The sequence below is a fragment of the Hippoglossus hippoglossus genome, chromosome 19, assembly GCF_009819705.1.
Source record: "Hippoglossus hippoglossus isolate fHipHip1 chromosome 19, fHipHip1.pri, whole genome shotgun sequence".
In the NCBI taxonomy this organism is placed as follows: Eukaryota; Metazoa; Chordata; class Actinopteri; order Pleuronectiformes; family Pleuronectidae; genus Hippoglossus; species Hippoglossus hippoglossus.
The window spans coordinates 4875234-4882707 of record NC_047169.1 but is presented as its reverse complement, the minus strand read 5'-3'; the positions used below and the strand labels follow the sequence as shown (position 1 = coordinate 4882707).

The window sequence follows — 7474 nt, the reverse complement described above, 5'->3', positions numbered from 1 at the left end:
GGACAAGGCTTGGCTTTGGATGATAACCGCTTATAAAAGCTATTATATCTTTTATCTGCTCCTGTTCCTGCTGAATGATACAATTATTATTTGTTACTGGGAATCCAGGTTCAATCCAACCTGTTTCAATTGGCCCAGAGGAGGAAATAGGTTGTCTGCCAGACTTTACTACAATAAAAAGCTATAAATCATTGAAGGCAATAAAACAACAGAATGAAACAGAGTTGCATAACTATAATAAATAACTTTTACCCAAGATGCAGAGTGTATCAATGACCAAGTATCAGTGTATAATTCAATCCAAGTAAAGCCTAGTTCACGCATCAGAGTTTTTAGCCCGACTTTCAAGTCACTGACGAGTTTTGGAAGTCGCTGACAAACGCTCCAGATCAGAGCTAAATCTGCGTTCGATCACTGGACGCCAATCGCAAAGTGTGAACTCTTCAAAGATGCAACTCAAGGGGGGATAATGACATGATGCAGACTCTAGATGAGTCAGTGACAACACCAGGCAATCAGAGTGCAGGATGGGGCGACTGCACATGTCTGTAATGCAACAGCACAGGTTTGTGTATATCACAGGGCATGAGACGTGTTTTACTCGTAGAAAATAACTTTATTAAACTCGAATGCATAAACCAACAAAAACCAAAATGGAAACAAACAGAACACAAATTAACATGAAATAAAACACTTCAGACAAGATCAACACAGGGACAGGGCTGGGACTTACCACGGCGACGAGAACCAAAGGAAAAGGGGAAGGATTATTAAACTAACCACCCGTGACACTGCAAACCAACAAAGCGGGTTGTGAAGAAAACGCCACCACCAGGGATTGGGTCGCCGCCTCAGGCCCACAGCACCTGACCAACAACAAAAAGATAAATGTGTTAAATCAAATGCTGGTGAAAACAACACAACACAACAAATAAACCAAATACAAACCAATATAAACAACAATGTCATTGAATGTTACTAAAAGTTAGGCGTCCCCCCGAGGTGGTCACTCCACGCTTCACCTCAACTGCGCGTGGAGAGCCGCAGTGAAAGAGGGATAACGATTCTTTAAAAGCGGCGCGCTTCCTTCAGAGCTGTACCCTGTCAAGCCAAGGTACAGCCACAGCAACCCGGAGGGTGAGAGTCTCCACAGCCGTAGCTGAACCCAGCTGTAGCACAACATGCACAACAATCAGCTGGGATACAATAAGCGAGAGACGGGCAGACAACGTTACTTACCAAGCGGACCCGCAACTGCGCCCCGAAGGTCCCCGGCGGAGTGATCCCACGCCAGCGGTCGGTCGCACTGCGTCTAAGGGGGTTTGAGTGGTAGTGACGTGTCCTTCCGTGTCGAGGCTTCGAAGCGTGTGTCGAGTAATCCAGGAAGATTTTTGTGAAGCGCGTATCGAGGCTTGGGTTGATGACGTATGTGGACTTGGGACTTTATTGTGCGTTTGTTTGCAAAAAAAAAGAAACCGCCTGAAACCCAGCACTGTGTAATTTATTTTTATTTTTAAACAAAAATAAATAAAATGTTGTCCCTAGCTCACGTGTTACATGTTGTCCCTAGTAACATAAGCACAGACACAAACCAAGTAACACAAGCACATTCACATCACAACCCTCTGCCCAATTTGTTTCCACTTTCCATTTTGACCCCGCCATTGTATCATAAAGACAGACACCATATTAATAAGTTCATAATTTATGTATTGGCATCACAAATATCATTCATTCATTTATTCAATTCAAAGCTTCACACACCAAAGCCATGGTGTCATTATAATCACTCTGCCTGTTTTACATGTATTGTCCACTTGATGGCACTGTAGAGCAAATGAAGCACCATGAAGCTTCGGCCCATGAGTGAACCAATTGGATGGAAAGCGTCAATGCCTCGTGAAGCTTCATGTCGCCATCACTATTGAGTGAGTCGCTGACTGTTCCACCAAACTCCGCCACGGCAACGAAACTACTTCGTCCACGCCAACCCAAAGACCCACAGGAGACGAGCGGGAACGGAAGGAGGGCGAGCTATGCACGGCCGCTTCGTTAAATACGGGGGCGCATGACGTCGCCTAGCGACCAGCGCGCCATTAAAGCAGGTAAAGTGCCCCGCAGCGGCAGGGAGGGACTCTCACTTTAACTGAGCTGCACAAAAGAAAAAACACCAGTTCGCAGCTGGTAGAAGTTACTTGCATGAGTGAATTCCTCTAATACACCTGCGTGAAGCTCCTTTGCATAAATCTTCAATCAGTACTTATTGTTTATCCGCCTCTAAAAGGTGCCAACTTTGTTTTGTTTCTTGCAACCATGGATCTGAGAGTCTGCGTTTCAAAACAGCATCTTATGAGATGTTAAACATGCAGGTGCAGTAGCAGCAGGGTTTCATTCATAATAAATCAAAAAGGCGAAGCGTGCTTTCTTTGGCACTAACCCACATTACATTACATTACATTGCTATATGTAATTGAACCGGTTCATATTATCAACATCAAGTCGTGTCAGAGTGAAAGATTTGCTTCTGCTGCATGTGTGCTTGAACGCAAATGATTCCCGTCCATAATTAAACCTGAAGTAAAATTATTCCCGTCCTTTGCGCAACATCTAAATATTGAAAAAACGAATAGTGGCCATTGGGAACGTCAATTGATTGTATACACAAGAAACAATTAAAAACTTAGCGTGCGTTTCGGTTGATGTGTAATTATCCAGCTCCTATTTCAGTTTATATATTTTGACTTCCTTGTAGGTTTACTGTAAATCCCTTCCACACTTAATCCACCCACACTGGTTTAACCTGCTTACAGTCAGTCAAGTAATTCAAACATCTTTCCGCGTTTCTTCCTACATCTGATAAAGATGAAGAGAGGGTTGTTTGCCTACACCATTCGTACATCACTTTCTCTGTTGTTCCACCCATCGTCTCATTCTGCATCAACTGATTGTCAAGATTAGCTTTTAAGCTAATTTTAAAGAATGCTAAAACTAGAATCCCTGGACGATAGCTGTATGCCTCCATCAACCAGTGCACTTTCAGTCCTTCCAGGTGTTCCTGACCAGTGCTGGCAAAATTACTCCGGTAGAAGTACAGATACTTGTGTTAAAAACTACTCAACAAACTCTGAAATGTACTCAAAGTATAACAATAAAAAGTCCACCTCTGAAAGCCATTTCTAACAGCTGTATCTGTGCAAAGCAAAGTCAGACTCAAAGTCTATTTAACTTCAACAACTCTTTTTTCAAATAAAATACACTTTGTAAGCATGAAAAATAGTCCAGGAGGAAACGTTTACAATATTTCGAATTGAATGTTCTTCATTTAAATAAGGTCAGAGATGAGGAATGTTTTGTGTCTCTGCTTCAGCTTGGACATTGTTGACTTAATCAGCTTCTTCACGTTCTGTCACTCCTTGTTTGAGCTTCCCTCTCGTCTGCTTTGTCTAGAAACATCTTTCCACTAGAAATTACTTGCATTAGTGAATTCCTCTAATACACCTGCGTGAAGCTCCTTTGCATAAATCTTCAATCAGTAATTATTGTTTATCCGCCTCTAAAAGGTGCTACCTTTGTTTTGTTTCTTGCAACCATGGATCTGAGAGTCTGCGTTTCAAAACAGCATCTTATGAGATGTTAAACATGCAGGTGCAGAAGCAGCAGGGTTTCATTTATAATAAATCAGAAAGGCGAAGCGTACTTTCTTTGGCACTAACCCATATTACATTACATTACATTGGTTATATGTAATTGAACCGGTTCATATTATCAGCATCAAGTCGTGTCAGAGTGAAAGATTTGCTTCTGTTGCATGTGTGTTTGAACGCAAATGAAAACATGATGTCGACGTAGACAAAAGTCTTCAAGCAATCGAGAGATACCACCGTCGACATCTGTCAAACAATACCCCAAAAGTCTGTATGAACCTGGCACATCTTGAGAAGTGTTCATCTTGTCGGCTTCTCACTTAGCATTTGTACTGTTAAGGGCCCAAGAACGTGACCAGCGATCTGTAGCAGCAGCAGCTGGGACTCATCGATATCAGTGACATTGATCACTACAACAGCGCGTTGCCACAACAACATGTTCGTGACAATGGCAACAACAATAACCACCAGTTCAGCGGGAAAGAATCAAGCTCCACCTAACACAGGTGCACAGCTCTTTGTTTAGCAGCGGTGGCCTCGGGTTTCTGTCGCCGGTCTTCACTCGCCACGGCTCATTGACTGCAGGTACATTTTACAGTTTCAGAAATAAAGCTACAACCATCATTAGCACAGGACAAGTTGACAGTCTACAGTCCCTGACAAAAGTCTTGTCACTTATCCATTTTGTAGAAACAACAGCTTATAACCTGACTTTTAATTCATCCATTGGTTTTAGAAATGGCTCATATGAAAGCTAAAACCCTCCCAAATTATGTTTAATATACTAAAATAAATTTGCTTCACTGAAGAAAGATTGATCATTTAATGAACACAGAAAGGTCAGATTTTGGCAAGACAAAAGTTTTGTCGCCTACAGAGAGTAATGTGAAAATTGAACAAATAATTTACTTCAAATACAAAAATATGTTGCATAACATCAGTGAATTAAGTAGTGGTGCTGTGAGATCCATATTTAATATCTTGTATGACTTCCATGAGCTTGAAGGACTGCATCCGTGCGGTTCGACAATGATTCATACAATTTATTGATGAAGTCATCAGGAATAGCAAAGAAAGCAGTCTTACATGCCTCCCAGAGTTCATCAAGATTCTTTGGTTTCGTCTTCCATGCTTCCTCTTTCATTCTACCCCAGACATGCTCAATGATGTTCATGTCTGGTGACTGGGCTGGCCAGTCCTGGAGCACCTTGATCTTCTTCGCCTTGAGGAACTTTGATGTAGAGATGGAAGTATGCGATGGAGCACCATCCTGCTGCAAAATTTGACCCCTTGTATGGTTGGGAATGTAAGAGGTAGCTAATACTTCTTGATATTTTAGGCTATTGATATTGCCTTCCACCCTGCAAATCTCTCGCACACCCCCATACTGGATGTAACCCCAGACCATGATTTTTCCGCCACCAAACTTAACTGTTTTCTGGGTGAATCTCAGATCCATGCGGGCTCCAGTAGGTCTCCTGCAATATTTGCGGCGGCTGTGATGTAATTCAACCGAAGATTCATCTGAGAAATCCACCTTCTGCCACTTTTCCAGCATCCATCCTTTTAGCAGGCTATGGGCCTTGGCAAATGCCACACGTTTTTTTAATTGCCTTTTGTTTAGTGCTGGTTTCTGGGCACTGATTCGACCATGGAGGCCATTTCGAGACAGAATTCTACAAACTGTCCTGGTTGACACGGGGCCTTGAGGTGACCAGGCCTGGTGGAGCTCTGCTGCAGTGGAAAAGGGGCTGGCCTTGGATTTTCGAGCCAACAAACGGTCCTCCCGAGCAGTTGTCTTGCGGGGTCTGCCGGACCTGGCTTGTCAAAAACATCTCCAGTCTCTTCAAATCTTTTTCTTATTCTTTGTACTTGACGCTGATACACATTGAAGGTGTCAGCCACCTCAGCAGTGGATCTGGTCTTCAGCCTCTTGATAATCAACGCTTTGGTCTCAGGGTGAATCTTAGGCATGTTGTCAGAGGTCAAGTTGCAGTTGATGTGAAGGTCTGGTGTGCTGGGGTTCTTTTTATACACACCCACTAATTGATTGATCAATTATTGATCACAGGTGAGGCTGTAATCTAGGATTGGGTGCATCATATGACAAGGCGACAAGACTTTTGTCTTTGCAAAAACTGACTCAGTGGGCTTTACCAAGCTGTGAACGTTAGAATGCTTTTCAGCAGTTTCGTTTGGCACCAAAACATTATTTCAAAAGCTGTTGGGATTGAAATTAGCCATTTCTTGTAAAAAAAAATTGATTACAAATATATTTGAGGGGCAATTAAGGTCAACTTGTACCCAAGCGACAAGACTTTTGTCAGGGACTGTACACCAACCAGGCAGCTAGAGAACAGGCACTGCATGAGATGCTGTTGATTTATCACACAGTCAAATGATTCCCGTCTATAATTAAACCTGAAGTAAAATTATTCCCGTCCTTTGCGCAACATCTAAATATTGAAAAAAACGAATAGTGGCCATTGGGAACGTCAATTGAAAAGCTTAGCGTGCGTTTCGGTTGATGTGTAATTATCCAGCTCCTATTTCAGTTGATATATTTTGACTTCCTTGTAGGTTTACTGTAAATCCCTTCCACACTTAACACTGATTAAAACCTGAGTCATCCACCCACACTGGTTTAAGCTGCTTACAGTCAGTCAAGTAATTCAAACATCTTTCCGCGTTTCTTCCTACATCTGATGAAGATGAAGAGAGGGTTGTGTGCCTACACCATTCGTACATCACTTTCTCTGTTGTTCCACCCATCGTCTCATTCTGCATCAACTGATTGTCAAGATTAGCTTTTAAGCAAATTTTAAAGAATGCTAAAACTAGAATCCCTGGACGATAGCTGTATGCCTCCATCAACCAGTGCACTTTCAGTCCTTCCAGGTGTTCCTGACCAGTGCTGGCAAAATTACTCAGGTAGAAGTACAGATACTTGTGTTAAAAACTACTCAACAAACTCTGAAATGTACTCAAAGTATAACAATAAAAAGTCCACCTCTGAAAGCCATTTCTAACAGCTGTATCTGTGCAAAGCAAAGTCAGACTCAAAGTCTATTTAACTTCAACAACTCTTTTTTCAAATAAAATACATTAAAAACAGGAGTTAAAGCAACAAAATCTTTGTAAGCATGAAAAATAGTCCAGGAGGAAACGTTTACAATATTTCGAATTGAATGTTCTTCATTTAAATAAGGTCAGAGATGAGGAATGTTTTGTGTCTCTGCTTCAGCTTGGACATTGTAGACTTAATCAGCTTCTTCACGTTCTGTCACTCCTTGTTTGAGCTTCCCTCTCGTCTGCTTCGTCTCGAAACATCTTTCCACCGTGTTACGTATGTTGTGATGGACGAGGAAACGTTTCTGTGTTCTTGTCCATTTTTAAGCTCAAATATGTCTTGATGTTGTGTTGGATGATCCAAAATAAAATAAAGTTTTGAAAATGTAAAGAGTAGAAAGTACATATATTTTCATTATTAAAAATCTACTTCAGTACAGTAATGGAGTACTTATACTTTGTTGCATCCCACCTCTGTTCCTGACAAATTATATTTACTATAATGAGGTCACAATGACCTTTGCCCACTGAAATCTAATCAGTTAATCTTTGAGTCTCAGGGAACATTTGTGTAAAATTTGAAATAATTCTGTCAAGACGTTCTTGAGATATGTTCAAAAGAATGGGACGGACGGACGGACTATGAGAAAACATAATATCCGTCACTGGTGTTGATGTTAATCTTTTAAAATGTGAAGAGTAACTGCTGTTATATAGAAAGCTCAGGAAAACTGTATAAAGTATAAATTAATTTGATGTTC

General features: G+C 41.4%; 1 long non-coding RNA gene across 1 annotated transcript; it reads right to left on the bottom strand.

Annotated features, from left to right (window-relative positions):
* Positions 1-4453: 4453 nt before the first annotated feature.
* Positions 4454-5453, bottom strand: LOC117752485. Its single transcript, XR_004612090.1, has 2 exons — positions 4932-5453; positions 4454-4866 (listed from the first exon to the last, which is right to left on the bottom strand). It is a non-coding gene; the product is annotated as an uncharacterized LOC117752485 (long non-coding RNA).
* Positions 5454-7474: the final 2021 nt, after the last annotated feature.